At 39.2% G+C, this 18,630-nt stretch overlaps 1 protein-coding gene across 4 annotated transcripts in view; it reads right to left on the bottom strand.

Moving 5' to 3' along the window:
• The window catches only part of USP3 (ubiquitin specific peptidase 3), a 98,883-nt gene that overhangs the window by 8,112 nt on the left and 72,141 nt on the right, over positions 1 to 18,630 (bottom strand). The gene's annotated exons all lie outside the window — the stretch shown is intronic.

Below are 18,630 nucleotides of genomic sequence, written 5' to 3'. Positions count from 1 at the left end.
GGTAAACTGCAGCCCCAAGCCAAATCCAGCCACCTAGTTTTGTAAATAAAGTTTTGTTGGGAAACAGACATGCTCATTCATTTATGTATTGTCTGTGGCTACCTTTACACTACAACAGCAGAGTTGAGTAGCTGGGACACAGATTTTATGTGCTGTAAAGCCTAAAATATTTATGGCCCTTTAAAGAAAGTCAGCCAACTCCTGATGTGATCAGTAATACAGGCATACCTTGTTTTATTGCACTTCACTTTACTGCACCTCACAGATACAGCATTTTTTTTTTTTTTTTACAAGACCCTCCACCAGCAGAAAGATTGACTCACTGACGGCTCAGACGATGGTTAGCATTTTTTACCAATGAAGTATTTCTTTTTTTGTCAAAGAAGATTAACCCTGAGCTAACATCTATTCCAATCTTGCTCTATTTTGTCTGTGGGTCACCACCACAGCATGGCCACCAACGAGTGGTGTAGGTCTGCACACAGGAACTGAACCCAGGCCGCCGGAGTGGAGCGTGCCAAACTTAACCACTAGGCCACGGGGCCGGCCCCGTCAACGAAGTATTTTTTAATGAAGGTATATACATCGTTGTTTTTAGACATAATGCTATTGCACATGTAATAGACTACAGTAGAGTATAAACATATATATGCACTGGGAAACCAAAAAGTTGGTGTGACTCGCTTTATTGCGATATTTGCTGTATCGCAGTGGTCTGGAACCGAAGCCATGATATCTCCGAGGTATGCCTGTATATGCAGAAGTCTATATAAAATGTATGTATTGTTCTGTAAAGAATTAATAATATATTCTTTTTAAAGAAGAATATGAATGCCTATGTACCCACTACTCAGATAAAGAAATGGATTTTCTCCAGTACTTGAGGAGCCAGAATTTATGTGAACAGCATCCCCTAGAGTTGTACAGTGTGGGAGCCCTGTTAGGAGCTTCCATATGCCTCCTCCCAATCACCAACCCCCCACCCAGGAAGTAGCCATTATCCTGACTTTGGTGTTAATCATTTATTAGCTTGTCTTTATAGACTGACCATATATATGCATGTATGCATCTTTAAACAATATAATGTTTAGTTTGAAAAGTTGGGTAGCAAGCACAAACCTAGCTATCTAAGGGAAAGCAACATTGTCTCTGTACTCGGTTTTCAGATCATAGTCAGCCTTGGCCTCCATGAAAGTAACAGGCATACCTCGTTTTATTGTGCTTTGCAGGTACTGAGTTTTTTTACAAGACCCTCCACCAGCAAAAAGACTGACTCACTGAAGGCTCAGATGATGGTTAGCATTTTTCAGCAATAAAGTATTTTTTTAGTTGCTTTTTTTTTAGACATAGTGGTATTGCACACTTAATGGTATAAACATAACTTTTATATGCACTGGGAAACCAAAAAATTCATGTGACTTGCTTTACTGTGGTGGTCTGGAACCAAAACCATAATATCTCTGAGGTATGTCTGCCTTTTTCAGGGGAAGTTAGTGGGGCAAGGTCTAGCAGGGCTTAGGTGTGGACTGGGTACTACACAGGCCAGTATGGGGCAGGTGGGCCCATACGTTCTTTTTTTGTTAATTGAGGTATAATTGACATATATCATTATATTAGTTTTAGGTGTACAACATAATGATTCGATGTTAGTATATACTGCAAAATGATCACACAGTAAGTCTAGTTAACATCTGTCACTATGCATAAACATTTTTCTTGTGATGAGAGTTTTAAGATTTACCCCCTTAGCAACTTTCACAAATGCAATATGGCATTATTAACTATAGTCACTATGCTATATATTACATCCCCATGACTTATTTATGTTATAACTGCAAGTTTGTACCTTTTGACCCCTTTCACCCATTTCTTCCTCCCCTACCCCCAGCCTCTGGCAACCACCAATCTGTTTTCTGTATGTAAGAGCTTGGGTTTGTTTTTTTTAGATTCCACATGTAAGTGAGATCATACGGTATCTTGTCTTTCTCAGTCTGACTTATTTCACTTAGCATAATGCCCTCAAGGTCCATCCATGTTGTCGAAAATGGAAAGATTTCATTCCTTTATATGGCTGAATAATATTCAATTGTGTGTGTGTGTGTGTATATATATATATATCATCTTTATCCATATATCCATCGACGTACACTCAGGTTATTTCCATATCTTGACTATTGTAAATAATGCTGCAATGAACATGGGGGTGCATAAATCTTTTTGAGTTAGTATTTTCATTTTCTTTGGATGAATACCTAGAAGCGGAATAGCCTGATCGTGTGGTAGATCTATTTTTATTTCTTGGAGGAACCTCCATACTGTTTTCTGTAGCGGCTGCACCAATTTACATGCCCACCAACAGTACACAAGGGTTCCCTTTTCTCCACATCCTTGCCAACACTTGTTATCTCTTGTCTTTTTGTGATAATAACTATTCTAACAGGTGTGAGGTGATATCTCCTTGTGGTTTTGATTTGCATTTCCGTGATAATTAGTGATGTTGAGCATCTTTTCATGTACCTTGTGGCCATCTGTATGTCTTCTTTGGAAAGATGTCTGTTCAGATCCTCTGCCCAGTTTTTAATCAGATTGTTTGGTTTTTTGCTATTGCATTGTATGAGTTCTTTATATATTTTGGATATTAACCCCTTATCAAATATATGATTTGCAAATATTTTTCTCTCATTTGGTAGGTTGCCTTTTTCCTTTTATTGATGGTTTCCTTTGCTGTGCAGAAGCTTTTTAGTTTGATGTAGTCCCACTTGTTTATTTTTGCTTTTGGTGTCAAATCCAAAAAGTCATAGCTAAGACCAATGTCAAGGAGCTTACTGCCTATGTTTTCTTCTAGGACTTACATGATTTCAGGTCTTACGTTCAAGTCTTCAATCCACTTTGAGTTAATTTTTGAATATGGTGTAAAATAGTGGTCCACTTTCATTTTTTGCATGAGGCTCTCCAGTTTTCCCAACACCATTTATTGAAGAGACTGTCCCTTCCCCATTGTATATTCTTGGCTACTTTGCTGTAAATTAATTAACCATATATGTGTGGGTTTATTTCTGGGCTCTCTATTCCATTTCACTGACCTATGTGTCTATTTTTATGCCAATACCATACTGTTTTGATTAATACAGGTTTGTAATATAGTTTGAAATCAGAGAGCATGAAGCCTCCAGCTTTGTTGTTCTTTCTCAAGATTGCTTTGGCTATTTGGGCTCTTTTGTAGTTCTGTACAAATTTTAAAATTCTTTGTTCTATTTCTGTGAAAAATGCTATTGGAATTTTGATAGGGATTGCATTGAATATGTAGATTGCTTTGGGTAGTATGGACATTTTAACAATATTAATTCTTCCAATCCATGAGCAAGAATATCTTTCCACTTATTTGTGTCTTCAATTTCTTTCATCAATGTCTTGCAGTTTTCAGTGTACAGATCTTTCATGTTAGTTAAATTTATTCCTAGGTATTTTATTCTTTTTGATGCAATTGTAAAAGGGATTGTTTTAATTTCTCTTTATGATAGTTCATCATTAGTGCATAGAAATTTAACAGATTTCTGTATATTGACTTTCTATCCTGCAACTTTACTGATTTGTTTACTCTAACAGTTTTTTGGAGTCTTTAGGGTGTTCTATATATAATATCATGTCATCTGCAAATAGTGACAGCGTTTCTTCTTCCTTTCCAATTTGGATGCCTTTTATTTCTTCTTCTTGCCTAACTGCTCTAGCTAGGACTTCCAAAATTTCTTGAATAAAAGGGGTGAGAGTAGGCATCCTTGTCTTGCTCCTGATCTTAGAGGAAAAGCTCTAAGCTTTTCACCATTGGGAATGACATCAGCTGTGGGCTCGTCATATGTAGCCTTTATTATGTTGAGGTACCTTCTATCTATACCCACTTTGTTGAGAGTTTTTATCATAAATGGATGTTGAATTTTGTGAAATGCTTTCTCTGCATCTGTTGAGATGATCATATGATTTTTATCCTTCATTTTGTTAATGTGGTGTATCATTACCAAATGATTTGTTGACTGATTTGCAAATGTTGAACCATCCTTGCATCCCTGGGATAAATCCCACTTGATCATGGTGTGTGATCCTTTTAACATATTGTTGAATTCAGTTTGCTAATATTTTGTTGAGGATTTTTGCATCTATGTTCATCAGGGATATTTGCCTGTCATTTGCTTTTCTTGTGTTGTCCTCATCTGGTTTTGGTGTCAGGGTAATTCTGGCCTCATAAAATGAGTTTGGAAGCATTCCCTCCTCTTCTATTTTTTGGAAGAGTTTGAGAAGGATTGGTATTAAGTCTTCTTTGAATGTTTGGTACAATTCACCAGTGAAACCGTCTGGTTCTGGACTTTTGTTGGTTGTGAGGTTTTTGATTACTGACTGAATCTCCTTACTAGTTATTGGTTTGTTCATATTTTTAATTTCTTCATGATTCAGTCTTGGCAGGCTGGATGTTTCTAGAAATTTATTCATTTCTTCTACATCATCCAATTTGTGGGAGTATAATTGTTCACAGTAGTCTTTTATGATCCTTTGTGTTTCTGTGGTATCAGTTGTAACTTCTCCTATTTCTGCTTTTATTTGAGTTCTCTTTTTTTCTTGGTGAGTCTAGCCAAAGGTTTGTCAATTTTATCTTTTCAAAGAACTGGCTCTTAGTTTAATTGATCTTTTCTATTGTCTTTTTAGTCTCTATTTCATTTATTTCCTCTCTAATCTTTCTTATTTCCTTCCTTCTACTAACTTTGGGCTTCATTTGTTGTTCATCTTCTAGTTCCTTGAGGTGTAAAGTTAGGTTGTTTGAGATTTTTCTTGTTTCTTGAGGTAGACATTTATTGCTACAAACTTTATTTATTGCTATGAACTTCCCTCTTAGAACTGCTTTTGTTGCGTCCCATTAGTTTTGGTATTTTGTATTTCCATTTTCATTTGTCTCAAGGTATTTTTTTTATTTCTCTTTGAGACCCATTGGTTGTTCAGTAGCATGTCGTTTAGTCTCCAGATATTTGTGAATTTCCCAGTTTCCTTGTAGTTGATTTCTAGTTTCATACCATTATTGTTGGAAAAGTTCAGAAAAGATGCTTGATATGATTTCAATCTTCTTAAATTTATTAAGACTTATTTTGTGGCCTAACATACAATCTCTCCTGGAGAATGTTTCATGTGCACTTGAGAAGAATGTGTATTCTGTTGCTTTTGGATGGAATGTTCTGTACGTATCTGTTAAGTCCATCTGGTCTAATGTGTCGTGTAAGACTGATGTTTCCTTATTGATTTTCTGCCTGGATCTATCCATTGACATAAGTGGGGTATTAAAGTTCCCTACTATTATTGTATTCTCCCTTTAATATTTGCTTAAGTATATTTAGGTGCTTCTATGTTGGGTGCATAAATATTTACACGTTATACCTCTTGTTGGATTGACCCCTTTATCATTACGTAATGCACTTCTTTGTCTCTTATTACAGTCTTTGTTTTAAAGTCTGTTTTGTCTTATATAAGTATAGCTACCCCAGCTTTCTTTTGGTTTCCATTTGCATGGAATATCTTTTTCCATCCCTTCACTTTCAGTCTGTGTGTGTCCTTACATCTGAAGTGAGTCTCTTATAGGCAGCACATAGGTCTTGCTTTTTTATCCATTCAGCCACTCCATGTCTTTGGATTGGAGAATTTAGTCTATTTACACTTAAAGTAATTACTGATAGGTATGTACTTACTGCCATTTGTTAATTGTTTGCTGGCTGTTTTCTAGTTCCTTGCTGTTCCTTTCTTCTCTTGCTCTCTTCCTTTGTGGTTTGGTGAATTTCTTTAGTAGTATGCTTAGATTCCTTTCTCATTATCTTTTGTGTATCTACTATAGGTTTTTGCTTTGTGGTTGCCGTGAGGCTTACATATAACAACTTATACCAGTCTATTTTAAGTTGATAACAACTTAAGTTTGAACACAATCCAAAGCTCTGCGTTTTTAACCCCCGCACACACATTTTATGTTTTATGTCACATTCTACATCTTGTTATCTTGTGTATCCCTTAACTAATTGTAGTAACAGTTATTTTTATGACTTTTGTCTTTTAACCTTCATACTACCTTTATAAGTGATTAATCCACTACCTTTACTATATATTTACCTTTACCAGTGAGCTTTATACTTTCATATGTTTTCTTGTTATTAATTAGTGCCTTCTCTTTTCAGCTTAAAGTCTTTTTAACATTTCTTGTAAGGCCAGCTTAATGGCAATGATCTCCTTTAGCTTTCGCTTGTCTGGAAAATGCTTTACCTGGCAAAATTATCATTCAGAATTGAAGGAGAGTTATTGTTAGTTGGAAGTATTTTTCTTTCAGCACTTTGAATATATTACCCACTAATTCTGGCCTGCAAAGTTTCTCCTGAAGGTTCTTTTGTACATAAGTTTTTTTTCTCTTGCTGCTTTTAAAATTCTCTCCTTGTCTTTAGCTTTTGACATTTTCATTATAATGTATCTTCATGTGGGTCTCTTTGGGTTCCTCTTATTTGGGACTCTCTGGGATTCCTGGATCTGGATGTCTGTTTCCTTCCCTAGGTTAAGGAAGTTTTCAGCCACTGTTTCTTCAAATAGGTTTTCTGTTCCTTTCTCTCTCTCTTCTCCTTCTGGGAGCCCTATCATGTGAATGTTAGTCCACTTGATGTTGTTCCATAAGTCCCTTAAGCTATCTTCACTTTTTTCATTCTTTTTTCTTTTTGCTGCTCTGATTGGGTGAGTTCCACTGCCCTGTCTTTGCATTCCAGATCCGTTCTTCTGCTTCATCTAAGTGCTGTTGAACCCCTCTAGTGTATTTCTTCAGTTCAGTTATTGTATTCTTCAGCTCTGTGACTTCTATTTGGTACTTTCTTATATTTTCTATCTCTGAAATTCTCACTGTGTTCATCCATTCTTCTCCCAAGATTGGTGAGTATCTTTATGACCATTACTTTGAACTCTTTATCAGGTAAATTACTTATCTTCATTTTGTTAAGGTTTTTTCCTGAGGTTTTATCTTGTTCTTTCCTTTGGACCATATTCCTTTGTTTCTTCATTTTGCTTGATTCTCTGTGTTGGTTTCTATGCATTAGATGAAACAGCCATCTCTCCCAGTCTTGAAGGAGTGGCCTCATGTAGGAGATGAACCTTTTCATTCAACTCTGCCTTAGCTCTTGGTTTTCTCTCAAACCTTTAGATTGTCCAAGCAACCTGTTTTTGTGTGTGTGTATGTGTGTGTGTGTGTGTGTGTGTGAGGAATATCATCCCTGAGCTAACATCCATGCCAATCCTTCTCTTTTTGCTGAGGAAGACTGGCCCTGGGCTAACATCCGTGCCCATCTTCCTCCACTTTATGTGGGATGCTGCCACGGCATGGCCTGACAAGCGGTGCGTGCCCGGGATCCGAACCCTGGGCTGCCAGCAGCAGAGCCTGTGCACTTAACCGCTACGCCATGGGGCTGGCCCCAAGCAACCTAATTTTAATAGCTCCCAGTAGTTGAGGATGTGCCAAGACCTGTCAATGTCCCAATGGGGGAGGATCTCATTCAGCACCTAGATTCAAGTCAGGAAGCCAGACCCTCAGGCAGCAGCTTCTATAGTCTGCAAGTATATACATTCCTGTGAGACTGCAAGCGTAAGCCCCACTGGCCCAGAGCTAGGTCATCTGGAGGTGTCCCCTGGGTGGCAGGCAAAAAAACTGTGGTTGCAGATGAATGTATAAGCTCCTTTCTAGGAGATGCTAGTGAACTGTAGTGAGGCAAAGAGAGAGTGCAAAGATGGCGTCCCCCAGCCTACATTCCCTGGGAGCATCTCCACAGGCCCCTAGATGTGTGCTACACCTGAAGTCTGTCCCTCAGACGGAAGCTCTAGGACAAGGCTGGAGCGAATAGACCTCTTTCACAGAAAGACTTGGGTGGGGTGTGTTTCAGTCTGCTGTCTGTGCAGTGCCCTGAGGGTGGCAGTCTGCCAAGAACTGTCTTTCCGAGTATGAGTCTGGAGGGACCCAGGAATGCAAGCCTCACTGGCCACCAGAGTCAGGTGATCAGGGGCATCCCCTGTGCAGCAGCCATAAAAACCGGGGTACTAGACGTGTATAAGAGTTGCCGTCTGAGAGATACTGGCACTCTGAAGTGTGGCAGAGGGAGAGTGCAAAGATAGCGTGCTCTCTCTGAGGTCTCTGGAAAGGATTACGGTCAGCCCTCAGCTGTGTGTCTAGTTAGATGCCTGCCCCTCAGGCTGCAGCTGTGATGATAAGCTAATAGGCTCTTTCACAGAAAGACTGGGCTCCTGGGTCTGTTGCCTCTTGTGCCCTGAGGGTGGTAGCTGTTTAAGAACTCTTTCTCTATTGGTTACAGTCCTGTGGGACCCACGAGTATAAGCCCCATGGGCCACCAGAGCCAGGTGATGTAAAAGAGCCCCCTGGCAGCAGCCACAAAAATCGGGGCGCCAGACAAGGGTATAAGCTCCTTTCTGGGAGATACTGGCAAGCTGTGGAACAAGGCAGGGGGAGAAAGTAAAGGTTGCATCCACTTGCCTCCGTTCCCTGAGGGCAACTCTATAGGCCCCTAAGTGTGCCGAACTAGAAGCCTGCTCCTCAGGCCACAGTGCCTGGACAAGCAAATAGGCCTCTTTCTTAGAAAGACCGGAGTGTTTCAGTTTGCTGTCTCTGCAGTGCCTGGGGTGGTAGCATGCCATGAACTGTCTCTCTGATTGTCACAGTTCCATGGGACCCAGCAACACAAGACCCCTGGCCTCTAGACACATGTAAAAGCTCCTGTTGGGAGAAACGGGCATCTGCAGTGTGGCAGAGGGAGAGCACCAAGATGTTGCCCACTAGCCTCCATCCCTGAGAGTATCCCTGCAGGTCCCTGCCCCTCGGGCCAGGGCTTTAAGATTAGCAAATAAGCCTCTTTCACATAAAGTCTGGGCGCTTTTCAAAAGGCTGCTTCTGCGCTGAGCCTTAGGGCGAATGAGTGCCTGTAAGAGCCCTTTCAGAGCCGGTTCTCAGTTCACTACAGCCTCGTGGGTCTCGTGGATGCGAGCCCCACTGGTTTTCAAAGCTAGATGTTTACTCAGGTGCAGATCTTAAAATTTGGGGTGCCCAAAGTGGAGTTTGAACTCTTCACTCCTCAGGGAGAAGTTCCAAGGTTTGAATTCCCTCCTGATTGTGGGTTGCCATGCTAGGAGTGGATTTATAGCAAGACTGCCTCTCAGCCTCCCCTCCCTGCTTCAATGTGGTTTCCTTCTTGCTTACCCAATGTGCAGGAGTCACTCAGCTAGGTTTTAGGGGTTTTTTTCAGAGGAAATTGTTCCATATGTAGCTATAGATTCAGTGTGTCTGTGGGAGGAAGTGAGCTCAGGATCTCCCTATGTCGCCATCTTGAACAAGAACCACCCCCATGCATTCCTGAATATGCCTTTGCTCCCTGATCCCAACACCTGGAATGTACATCCCACCCTTGTTACCCCCAGCTTAATTCTCACTTCTTTTTTTTGAGCCTTTCCCAAGCTCTAATGAACAGTGACCATCTCTCTTCAACTTTGTCCTAATAGATCTCCTGAATACAACATTGCCAAATTGCTATTTTATGTCAAGGATGGTTCCTAGGAAAGGGTATACTGTTTCAACCTTATATTTCCTGAAGCAAGTCTCAAACACTAAACCCAAATTTGCAACTTAGAGTGATGTTGTCCTCAGGGGCCTCCCCAATTCCACATTTCGAGCTATAAGGAGCACTGACTACACCACAGACTGGCTGGTACCATGAATCCCTTTAGACTGACCACTATGGTGCTTATAAGCTCTGAAGCTGAAATCATGGGAGCTTTCATCAGCAAGTATTTGTTGCATCATGTAAAAAGTTGTAGCCTTGGGGTGGGGGTGGGCGATTAGCTATAGAAAAGAAAAACAGAACTTTCCACATTTCAAAATCAGCATGTTCAACACTCAAACTAGGAAAAGAAGGCAACTTCTTCAACATGATGAAAAACCCAAAGCAAACATTATACTCAGATTGAAAGCTTTGAAAGATTGAAAGCTTTTCCCTTAAGATCAGGAAGAAGACAAGGATGCCCGCTTTTGCCAATTCCATTCAACATAGCATTGGAAGTTTTGGCCAGAGCAATTAGGCAAGAAAAAGAAAAGGCATCTAAATTGAAAAGGAACAAGTAAAATTATCTCTGTTTGCAGATGACATGATCTTATAGGTAGAAAACCCAAAAGATTTATTTTTAAATGCTAGAATAAACAAATTTGACAAAGTTGCAGGATACAAAATCAACACACAAAACTCAGTTGTATCTATACACTTACTATAAACAATCCAAAGAGGAAATTAAGACAATTCCATTTATGATAACATCAAAAAGAAATACTTAGTAATACATTTAGCTAAGGAGATTTAACGCTGAAAACTACAAAATTTATGAAGACATAAATAAATGGAAAGACCTATGTTTATGGATGACATAGGTCTTTAACATGACAAAACCACCCATAGCGATCAACAGATTCAATGCAATCCCTATCAAAATCCCAATGGCATTTTTGGCAGAAATAGAAAAGCTCATTCTAAAATTCATGTGGAATCTCAAAGAATCCTGAATAGCCAAAACAATCCTGAAAAAGAAGAAAGTTGCAAGACTCACACTTTTCTGATTTCAAAACTTACTACAAAGCTACAGTAGTCAAAACAGTGTGGTACTGCCATAGAGACAGACATACAGATCAGTGGAATAGAATAGAGAGCCCAGAAATAAACCCTTGAACATATGGCCAACTGATTTTTGACAAGAGCAACAGGAGCATTCAATGGGGAAAAGACAGTCTTTTCAACAAATGGTGCTGGGAAAACTGCATATCCATATGCAAAAGAATGAAGCTGGACCCTTACCTAATACTATATAGAAAAATTAACTCAAAATGGATCACAGACCTAAACAATAAGACTCTTAGAAGAAAACACGGGGGAAAAGCTTCATGGCATTGGATTTGGCAATGATTGATATGACACCAAAAGCACAGGCAACAAAAGAAAAATTAGATAAATTGGACTTTGTCGAAATTAAAAACTGTGTATTAAAGGACACTCACAAGAGAGTGAAAATACAAACCACAGGATGGGAGAAAAATATTTGCAAATCATGTCTCTGATAAGGGATTACGAGCCACAATACATAAAGAACTCCCACAACTCAGCAACAACAAAAATAAACCACTTGATTAAAAAATGGGTGGGGCCGGCCCGGTGGCGCAGTGGTTAAGCGCACGAGCTCTGCTATGGTGGCCCAGGGTTCAAAGGTTCGGATCCTGGGCACGCACCAACGCACCGCTTATCAAGCCATGCTGTGGCAGTGTCCCATATAAAGTAGAGGAAGAGGGGCACGGATGTTAGCCCAGGGCCAATCTTCCTCAGTAAAAAAGAGGAGGATTGGCATCGGATGTTAGCTCAGGGCTGATCTTCCTCTCCCCACCAAAAAAAAAAATGCAAAGGACTTCAGTAGACATTTCTCCAGAGAAGATATACAAATGGCCAATAAGCACAAGAAAAGATACTCAACAGCATTAATAATTAGGCAAATGCAAATCAAAACCACAATGAGATACCACTTCACATTCATTATGGTGGTTATTACTAAAAAAAAAAAAGAAAAACAAGTGTTAGCTAAAATTGGAGAAATTAGGGGCTGGCCCAGTGGCACAAGCAGTTAAGCGCACGTGCTCCACTTTGGCAGCCCGGGGTTCACCGGTGCAGATCCCGGGTGCACACTGACACACCGCTTGTTGAGCCATGCTGTGGCGGTGTCCCATATATAAAGTGGAGGAAGACAGGCATGGATGTTAGCCCAGGGTCAGGCTTCCTCAGCAAAAAGAGGAGGATTGGCAGATGTTAGCTCAGGGCCAATCTTCCTCACAAAAAAACGTAAAATAAAACTGGAGAAATTAGAACCCTCTTGCACTGCTGGTGAGAATGTAAAATGGTATAACCACTGTGGAAAATAGTTTGGCAGTTCCTCAAAAAGCTAAATACTATATGATCTAGCAATTCCACTCCTAGGTATATGCCCAAAAGAATTGAAAGCAGATAAACAGATATTTGTAAACTTATGTTCATAGCAGCATTATTCACAATAGGCAAAAGGTGGAAGCAACCCAAGTGCCCATCAACAGATTAATGGGTAAACAAAATGTGGTCTATACTTATAATGGAATATTGCTCAGCCTTAAAAAGGAGAGCAATTCTGATACATGCCACAACATGGATAAACCTTGAAAACATTATGCTAAGTAAAATAAGCCAGTTACAAAAGTATTTCACTAGTAATGAAGTACCTAGCATAAGCAAATTCATGGACAGGAAGTAGAACAGAAGTTACCAGCGCTAGGGAGAGGAGGAATGGGAGTTACTATTTAATTGGTATAGAGTTTCTGTTTTGGATGATAAAGAAGTTCTGGAAATAGTGGTGATGGTTGTGAGTTTACTGAATTGTACACTTAAATTATTAACATGGTAAATTTTTGTTTATATTTTACCAGCATAAAAAAATTTTTTTTCTAAATATAGTCATGTGTTGCTTAACAATGGGGATACATTCTGAGAAATGCGTCATTAGGCAATTTCATCATTGTGCCAACATCCAAGTGTACTTACACAGACCTAGACGGTATAGCCTACTACACACCTAGGTTATATGGTACTAATCTTATGCAACCACCATCGTATATGTGGTCTGTCATTGACTGAAATGTCATTACGCCGCATGTAACTATAAGTGAAGATCAATATCTGCTTGAAACTTTCCCAAATAAAAGGCCAGGTAAAAATGATGATTCTGAGATGCTCTGTCATTCAGCCTCTCCATCCCATTAACCAGGTGGTTGTAAAATTCACCAAGACACTGCTTCTCACATCTTCCCAGCCACACAACACTGAGAAGCAGAAATGATTCAACAGCGGGAAAGCCTTTTTTCCTATGTTGAACCCGCACTGAACCACCTTCTGAAACGGCCTCTCCGCTGTTTATGGAAGCACAGAGTCATTCAGAGGGGGGAACTAATGAGTTAGCAGGTGGTACTGTAAGTCTCCTGTGGTAATTATTTAGAACCTCTAATTTCAGGAATTTGATACCGTTAGAAGTGTTGAGATTATTGAAAGAAAGAATATGTCAACATTTCACAGCAAATCATTTGCAATTTTGAGACCAAAATGTAAAATGCACAGAAAGACTGGACTGCTCTCTGGTCTCTTCTCCCTGCCCTGACACCGGTGGGCGCCTCTACAGCCACGCTGGCAGCCCTCTCGAGGTGGAGGCCCCTGCCCGCTTTCCACAGCCCGTGGCTGCATGGCCCTACTCCTTTTCTGAAAACAAAGCCCCTCTCTTCAGCAACCTTCCAGTCCTCATCTTCTCCCCAACTCAAAGGATGTTCTTTTCATGTTCCCCTAGCATCTTGCTTTCCAACATTTTCTTCCTCCCTGCCTTTTTGAGAGGCTTAAACTTACTGGGTGACCACCAAGTGGTCCCACAGCCGATTTCTGCACAACACAGTGCAGAGTTCCCTCCTTTTCATGTGAGGCCATGTGATAAACCCAAATGGAACAGAAGACATGAAAGGTCCATTAGATGATTCATAAATAAACAATACAAGCTTAGCCTGGTTTTTCAAACACCCAATTAAAAAAATGGTGGCCCAAAGTGCCTCTAGGAGCCCTCTTTGTGCTCTCACACCTCTCTCTGCTGCTGCAACAGGCCTAGGAGTCCCACACCTGCCACTGTACCCCAGACAATGCAGCAACCTCAGTCACAGCTGCAATAGGTCGGAAGACTGGTATGCCTGTGGGCAGCCTCCAGGGAATTGTAATAAAGAAGCAACATTATAAACCCTGGCTGGATTAGTAGAGGAATAACCCCACCCTCACAGTCATCTCCCTATGGGTTTTAAAAAAGCTTCTTTAGCTCTCCTGAAAACCTAATGCCTATTTCTAATGGTTTCTATGGGTTAAAATAAAAAAAAAAAAACCCACAATAATTCTAAAGTTCTGACTGCTGCCTTTTTATAAAATACCTTTTAAATCAGTTTTTAAATTAAAATATCCTTTTTTTTTTTTTGAGGAAGATCAGCCCTGAGCTAACATCCATGCTAATCCTCCTCTTTTTGCTGAGGAAGACCGGCTCTGAGCTAACATCTATTGCGAATCCTCCTCCTTTTTTTTTTTTTCCCCAAAGCCCCAGTAGATAGATAGTTGTATGTCGTAGTTGCACATCCTTGTAGTTGCTGTATGCTGGACGCGGCCTCAGCATGGCCGGAGAAGCGGTGCGTCGGTGCACACCCGGGATCCGAACCTGGGCCACCAGTAGCAGAGCGCGCGCACTTAAACGTTAAGCCACGGGGCCGGCCCTAAGATATCCTTAACCACAGTATTTCTGAACAGTAGGCTTACAAGAGATGTTTATTTTCCTCTTTACGCTCTTTTGAATTTTCCCTAAATTCTACAATGAACATACCAAGAATTTTCTTTCTTTGTAATAAGGAAAACCATTATCAAAGCATGTATGCACATTTCTTTAAGAGGAAGCCTGCCTAGATCTAGCATATCCTTGACATTCACAGATTTGACAACTGCCGTTATAATTTGTGAAGAGTCTGAATGACCCTGAAATGTTCTACAGCTTAATATTTTGCAGCAGCATGAGTATGAATTTCACTTCCAAGTTCATATCTGGAAGTGAGTCACACGGCCAGTGAATAGTCCAGGAGCTACCCAGCATTCACATCTCAGCAAAGCTTTGTTGTTCTCTACCTACCTTCACTTCTCTCATTAAGGATCTGAGGAAGCTGCTTAAATTTTTCATTTGTATTTTATTGCATTTCATGAGGAAAAAAAAATATGTAATGGTGGTTTTTGAAACTCCTAAGATTTTCAAAGGTTTCAGGGCATATCTCTCACAAGCATCAGTCTTCTACATTATATAAACTGTTAAATAGCAACCCTATGGAGAGCAGGGAATACAACTGGTTTGTTGAAGTTATTAGATCACCTTTATACACTATATAAATTTAATTTAGCAAAGCAGTAATTGGGGAGTATACATAAATTAATCCACATTTTGTTTTATTCCCCGCAAATATATAATTATAAAGGTTGACACAATAGCTTAAAAAAATTCAAACAATATAAAAGAGCATGAAAAAATACGTTATGCTTCCATTTCTTCCTGAATCCCACTCCCCTAAGATAATCACTGTGAACAGATGGAGTATGTTGCTCAAGAATTTTAATGCACATGTGAATGTTTTTTATCTTACACAAATGGAATCATTTTATATACATACTTCCACAGACAGTGTGTTACTCTACAATATTTTGTAGCTATCTTTCTGTGGCCTGGCAATTGATCAACTTTTTCTTAACTTATACAGAGTACAATTTATTAAACCAATGCCCTACTGGTAAACACATAAATTGTTTTTATTTTTTGCAATAACAAAGAATGTTTCAATGAACATCTTTTACATATGCTATTGCCCACATTTGCAAGTCAAATTACTATGTCTCAGGGAATTCCCTTTAAAAATGGTGATCACTACCCTCCAAAAGCTGCAGCAATTATACTCCTAACACCAATATATGAGAGTGCCCGCTTTCCATAACTTTCACTAACAACGGATATTATCTATCTCTATCATTTTGACCAATTTTGCTTTACTTATGCTTTCTTGAATATAAATGACACAATATTTTTTCAGATGTTAAATTGACTATTTGCATTTCTTTTTCCTATTCATATACTTTGCCCAAGTACTCTCTTTCACATATGTTACAAATATTTGTTTCAAGTTTATCATCTCCTTTTCTACTTTATTTATGGTGTCTTTTATGAATTTTTTCCTTTACAGGTTCTGGCTTTGGTGACATACTTATAAAGATCTCTCCTGCAACAAGATCAAAAAGATGTTTTCATATAGTGTTCTGTGGTTTTATTAAATCTCGAAACCTCAAATTAATTTGGGAAAAGATATGAGTTAGGGATGAAATTAATATTGTCCCACATTTTCATTTACATTAACACCATTTATTGACTAATTTCTTATTTCCTCCACTGCCTTGAAGTTTTTTCTTTGCCATATAATAAATTCTCATATATACATTTTTACATCAGCACCTGCTAAATTAGTACTTCTAGGACATTTCCTACCTTATCACTATCCTGCTCCCTTATCTTCATTTTAAAAACTTTTTAAGCTCCTCTTAAGAATTTCTACTTTTGAACAAATTAGAATAAATTTAGGGAGTAATTCTGGGGAAAACTGACATCTCTACCATATTGAATCTTCCCATCTAAGAATATGACATGGCTCTGTTCAGGCTTTTATCTGTCCTTTTATGAAGTTTTATAATTTTCTTCATCTAGGTCTTACATATTTCTCAGTAAATTTATTCTTGAGATTTTATTGCTACTGTGAATAGGATCTTTTGCTGTGTACAGGAAAGCAATTGGTTTTTTGCCTATTTATTTTCTCTTTGGCCACCTTACTAAAATTTTTTGCTCCATGTTTACAACTTATTTGTCAAAGTAATACCTGTATTTAATTTTTTTTTAAAGATTTTATTTATTTTTTCCCCCCAAAGCCCCAGCAGATAGTTGTATGTCATAGCTGCACATCCTTCTAGTTGCTGTATGTGGGACTCGGCCTCAGGATGGACGGAGAAGTGGTGCCTCGATGCGCACCCGGGATCCGAACCCCGGCCGCCAGCGTTGCAGCGCGCGCACTTAACCACCAAGCCACAGGGCCGGCCCTGTATTTAATTTTTTAAACATTGAGGGCTTTTAGAAAAGCAGGTCTCCTGCCCAGTCCTGCTCTCCAGAGATAGCTATTGTTAAACATTCTCTCACAATTTCCAACTGATTCTCTTGAAATGTTCTAGATGTGTACTCAGTTCATCTGCAAATGTTGCTAATTTGGTCTCTCCTCTGCATTATTTACTCTTATTTCTCTTCCTTGTCTATCACCTTGTCCCTCAGTGGCAGGTCTCCTGGCTGATTCCTGACTTGGAAAATCGTTAGTGCTTTACTGTTAACTGTGATGGTCACTGATCGCTTTTGATGGATAATCCTCATCAAGTTAGGAACATTTCTGTTCCTAGCTTAGTAAGAGTTAATAAGAGGTCTTTTTTTTCTTCTTCTTTTAATCAGTAATGGATTTGGAATTTTACCAAAACCTACTTGCTCATTTTGATTTGTCTTCTCCCAATAAATTATATTTTATTTTTTAACATTTTTTTTTTTGAGGAAGAGTGGCCCTGAGCTAACAGCTGTTGCCAATCTTCCTCTTTTTTTTCCTCCCCAAAGCCCCAGTAGATAGTTGTATGTCTTAGTTGTACATCCTTCTACTTGCTCTATGTGGGATGCGGCCTCAGCATGGCTTGATGAGCAGTGAGTAGATCCACGCCCAAGATCCGAACCCGTGAACCTCGGGCCACCAAAGCTGAGTGTGTGAACTTAACCACTACACCACTGGGCTGGCCCCTAAATTATATTTTCTAATATTAAATCAGTCTTGCATTACTGGAATAAATCCTACTTGATCTCTGTATATTACTGTTTTAGTACAGTACTGGATTCTATTTGCTAATATTTTATTTAGGATTCTTTGATCTATAATATTGGTAAGATGAGGCTACATTTTCTTTCCTTTTTGATGGTATCTTTGTCAGGTTTTAGAACTGGGGTTATTTTAGCCTCTCATAATATGCACACTTTTAAATAATTTCAAATTCCAGAGGTCTTTCTCACCATCACCTTTCCTTTTTAAATGAAAACTAAGCTTAATTACAGATCCCAACAGCACACACACAGTTCTTGCCAAGTAGACTTATAAAGCATGTAAAAGCAAGACATTAGGTGATCACACATATCTAATCAACTGAAATTCATCACATGCTGGACATCCAAGAAAGGCAGTGCCCTTAACTGATAACAGCGGTAAACAAAAAGAGAATGAGGAGTTACCAGACCCTATCATCTACTTTTTTAAGCCGACAGTAAGCTCTTTTTTTTTTTTTTTTTTTTTTAATTTTTTGTTTATTGCAGTAACATTGGTTTATAACATTGTAAAAATTTCAGGTGTACATCATTGTACCTCTATTTCTGCATAGATTACATCATGTTCACCACCAAAATACTAATTACAACCCATCACCACACACATGTACCCAATTATCCCTTTCACCCTCCTCGCTCCCCCCTTCCCCTCTGGTAACCACCAATCCAATCTCTGTCCCTATGTGTTTGTTTATTGTTGTTATTATCTACTACTTACTGAAGGAAATCATACGGTATTTGACCTTCTCCCTCTGACTTATTTCACTTTGCATCATGCCCTCAATGTCCATCCATGTTGTCACAAATGGCTGGATTTCATCGTTTCTTATGGCTGAGTAGTATTCCATTGTGTATATATACCACAGCTTTTTTATCCATTCGTCCCTTGATGGGCACTTAGGTTGCTTCCAAGTCTTGGCTATTGTGAATAAGGCTGCAATGAACACAGGGGTGCATGTACCTTTGCAAATTGGTGTTTTCAAGTTCTTTGGATAAATACCCAACAGTGGAATAGCTGGATCA

The sequence above is a fragment of the Ceratotherium simum genome, chromosome 3 (genome assembly GCF_057802395.1).
Source record: "Ceratotherium simum simum isolate JZ-2026a chromosome 3, ASM5780239v1, whole genome shotgun sequence".
Lineage (NCBI taxonomy): Eukaryota > Metazoa > Chordata > Mammalia > Perissodactyla > Rhinocerotidae > Ceratotherium > Ceratotherium simum.
This window is presented reverse-complemented; position numbering and strand designations above follow the sequence as displayed.